Raw genomic sequence first — 4621 nt, 5'->3', positions numbered from 1 at the left:
CCATACTAAAGGATCGAGGTGCTTTTTAGTTCCCTAATTACTGTTTGGATGGTGAACTGCATATCACAACCCTTTAAAGGGTCTCTTCAGACTGGTGGGCATGTTTGTTTTCGCAGATATATTCTGCAGCATCTCATTGACACAATAACTGTGTATTAGTAGTGGGATAATCCACACATCATTCCACTTTGTTCATTGTTCTGTGATGCTTCCACGGTGTTATTGCGTTATTGTCATGTTCGCAGGGGCAGGGGGAGAAGGATACTCGGTACTATAGTGCAACAAAAGCTAGTCGGTCTAGCTTCTCTGTAGGGAGGGAGTTTCAGAGTCTGGGAGCAGCCACCAAGAAGGCCCTCTCTGGTGTCCCCACCAAGTGTGCCTGTGAGGATGGTGCGACTGAGAGAAGAGACCCTTGAAGGTCTCAAAACCCAAGCAAGTTTGCATTGGAGAATATGGTCTTTCAGATGACTTGGACCTAAGCTGTCTCAGGTGTCAAAGGCCAGGGTAAAGAGGTGTGTCTTCAGCATTATCCAAAAACTGCATTGTGTAGATGCCAGATGCACCTGAGGAAGAAATTCCACAACTTAGGGATTGCCACAGAGAATGCCCTCTCCCACATTGCCACAACCCCATACATCTAATAAGGCAGAAGCGGCTACCAAGAGGGCCCCTTCTGAGATCTTAACAACCAGGTGGCCTACAGGAAATTTGGGGGCAAAGTTGTTTAAACACTAAATGTGAGTAATGTCATCAATGTCCTTACCCCATTACTATTGGTTCCCCACTGGCACTACCTAAAACTCTCAGGAATTTATGCCTATAGTCTGAAAGTTAAGCTTAGAGAGGGGAACATGGCAGTAAGATCACTGGGCACGTTTTATACTGGTGAGAAGGAATGTAACCTTTGACTAGCAGGCTTACATTTTGACTATTTCCTTCTGTCTTTCTCTCTGCCTCCTCTGTTGTGAAAAATAAAATTAAATACAAGTCTTATTTACCTCTGGATTTATGGAGAGCGGGATAAATCAACATTGAAGTCAAAATAAATAGCTGGTAGAGTGACAGCAACCTGTTTGTACATGCTGGAAGGACTCATGTGAAATACATGCAGCACTGATCAATATTTAACATCTACTTTTCCAAAGTGCTCACACCATCTTTAAGAGGCACTACCAAGGAAATGTTTCGGTTTGACAGCCCTCTCTTCTTTAATTAACCGTAAGTTGGGAGCATTTTAAAAGAAACTATCTAGAAGAAGGAGTGTAGACTCACTGTGTAGGCATAAGGATTTTTAGATAATCAGACCCTAATTGAGCTAACTAAATTTAGTTTATGCTTAAGCCTCAATTACATGTTAGTGGTTAATTTAAATCCCATTGATTTCAATTGTACTTGAACACAACTAGCTTTAGCTAAGATGGAGACCTCAGTCTTTTGCCATGAGTGTTAACCTGTAACATTTACTGTTTTCCTCTATCCCAAATGTATTGTTGCGTTTACTGTACCGTGATTAATACAGTGTTCATTCAAGATTTAGGGTAAGATTCAAGTTGATCTGCTCAACCGTGAAAAGGCTTGCATTTGACTGATTGATGCGATTTTAAATTTACATCTTTGGAATAATTATTATACTCGGGCTCTGCAGTGTAGCTTTGGGCTAAATATTTAGAGGATATGTGGGACCACACCTGAAAAACAACAACGCAAGAGTAGCAGTGCTTTGATGAATCCCTAATTTATGTTGGATTTAACTTGGTCCAGTAACTACCTATAGAAGAACGCTGCGTACAAATGATGGCCTTTGGAGCTGTTGCACAGGGTTTTCTGCACTGATGCAGTAGGAGAACATATGCTATCCAGAAGGAAATAGGAAAGCAATTTCGAAAAATCATTTGAATCTAAAACGAATATAAAAGTCATCTGCAGTCCTATATACACTTAATCCAAAAGTAAGCCCCAGTAAACATAAGGGGGACCTATTTCTGAGTAACAATGAGTTCGATTGAACTACAATATTTTCAATAAGCTGTGGTGATTTGAGGAGAGTATCCACTGTAGGCCATTCTCCTCTACAGTGCTACCTCAGGTTAAGTACTTAATTCATTCTGGAGGTCCGTTCTTAACCTGAAACTGTTCTTAACCTGAAACACCACTTTAGCTAATGGGGCCTCCTGCTGCTGCCGCGCCGCCGGAGCACGATTTCTGTTCTCATTCTGAAGCAAAGTTCTTAACCCGAGGTACTACTTCTTTGTTAGCGGAGTCTGTAACCTGAAGCTTATGTAACCCGAGGTACCACTATACAGCCAGCAGGACTCTAAATGTTGTCCAACAGGAGAGGAGAAAGGAATCCAGAGAGCAATGACGTTGTCCTATCTCTGTGTCTGGCAGGGGGGGGCGTTGCTAAAGGGCTAGCCAAAGGGTGAAGATATGGATGTTTGTAGCCGACCCATCAAAGCATAAGATGGCATAACAATAACCATAGGATGGGTACATGATGCTGGCATACTCTTATGCATTGGGTTGTATCTAATGCTAGTCCTACTGAGAGCAGACCCATTGAAATGAATGAATATTGTCAACTTAGTTCCATTGATTTAAATGGGTTTACTCTGAGTAGCACTTAATTACAAACCATGAGACTAAGGTTATGTGCACACCAGGGTGTTAATGTGCATGTCAGCCACACAGATCTGATTGTTTGGTGTGTGCTTCCAATTTAAATAGGTATTTAAGTTTCCTGTGCGCGCGCACACACACACACACTACTCCTTTCTCTTCTTCCCTGACTAAGGGTGAAATTCTCTGCTGCCTCCTCGCAGAGATGAATTCTGAGAGACAAAATGAAACAAAAGCTTTCAAAGGAAATACTTCCAGAGAGGCTGGAGGTAAAAATGTCACCTTCAAAGCAGCAGAAAAAGAAAGGTCCATCTCTAAATCTAAGACCATAAGACACGTTGCATTTATTAATTAAGCTATAAGGATCGATACCCGAGACATTTCCTGTGGATTAATGACCAGCTGGGAGGAGCTGATGGCCTGAGGTGCAGCTGAGGGCCATTAACACCAATCAGTCATCAATTCCCAGGAAATACCTCGTGCCAAGGTCACTAAGTGACTAGATTTATTTTATGGGCAATGATAACAATAATAATATTTAGTTCGTCTCCTCTCGCTCGCTTCCTGAACCAAATGATTCTCATTTTTATGCAACAGAATGAATTCAGAGTCGTACATATTCTAGAAATTCTATGAAAAAGAAATACAGAGAGAGAGATGTTCTCTTACACACACTTGGTAAAAGTATATTGAGGGTTTTCTTTTGCTCCTTTGTGGTAAGAAATTGTAAATAACTGCAGGACACCATAGCGATGCAAAAATTGCTCCTTTGCAAAACACCTCATGGGCATGCTAATTTACTCAAAGCTGGCAGGGTGGATTTCGAAGGACAAATGTTATGGCCTGCTGCGTCAGCAAGTAAATGGGGGTACAGTTACCACCATGTGAGCTGGTGTATCATAGTAGCTGAGGCTACAGCCATAGGAGTAAGCCTAAATGAGCACAGTAAGACTTACCTCCAACTATGGCTTTTTTTCCCAGGGGAACTCGTCAGAACTCAGTTCTGGCACCTCTCAGGTGGACACCATTGCCGTTCTAAGATAGGGTTACCAAACGTCCCCGGATTTGCAAATCTGTCCCCGGAAAACGTGGCAGTGGCAGCCTCAGCAGCCCCCAGAGCCAGCCTGGTAGCGCAGTTGGCTCTGGCTGGCTTCAGGAGCTGCTCGCTGCTGCCGCCACTGCTGAAGGGGAACCAGGGACGTCCGGCGGTGCAGATCTCCTGCCCCCTTCCCCCTTTGTTTTGACAGATCGGGGGAGGCTCGGGAGTCATGGGCAGGCGGGCACTGCCCAGGAGGGGCACAAGGCGTGTGGTTTCTCTGCCAGGCAAGGTGCAAAGCCCTTCTTTTGCACCCTGTGAAACATAAATGTGCAGAGTTTTTTTTAAAAAAACTGGGCAACAGCCACCTCCTTGTGACTCCCAAGCCTCCCCTGATCAGTCAAAACAGAGGAGGAAGGGGGCAGGAGATCGGGGGAGGCTCAGGAGTCATGGGCGCGCAGTGCGCCATTGCCCAGTTTTTTTAAAACTCTGCGCATTTATGTTTCACAGGGTGCGAAAGAAGGGCTTTGCACCTTTATACAATATGCATGTGTGCTTGGGCCCAGGGTCTTTTGCCTCACCATCCCCACTTCTGACTCCCTGTTGCTACTCAGTTTCGGGGGGGGGGGAGGAAGTGTCCCCGGATTCATTGGGAAAAATCTGGTAACCATATCTAAGAGAAAGAGAGAGGATTTCAGGGTGAGTTCCAGCACCTCTTTTTCTAGAAAAATAGCACTGCCTCCAAGTCAATATGCATCGGATATTTCCTCCTCTGGTCATGGCTGTGGATGCATGACTTGACTGTTTCCAGGCACTGTGGTCGTCTGCAAGGGATTCTCACGTGGCAGGCTTGATGTTGCCAGCCTTTATGTCGTGCTTGCAGACATCTTTGAAATACAGAGTTGGTCTGCCAACGGGCCTGGTGTCTGAGTGGAATAAGAATGTGATAAGCAAACATTTAAAATAATT

This window comes from Podarcis raffonei, chromosome 6 (assembly GCF_027172205.1).
Source record: "Podarcis raffonei isolate rPodRaf1 chromosome 6, rPodRaf1.pri, whole genome shotgun sequence".
Lineage (NCBI taxonomy): Eukaryota > Metazoa > Chordata > Lepidosauria > Squamata > Lacertidae > Podarcis > Podarcis raffonei.
This window is presented reverse-complemented; position numbering follows the sequence as displayed.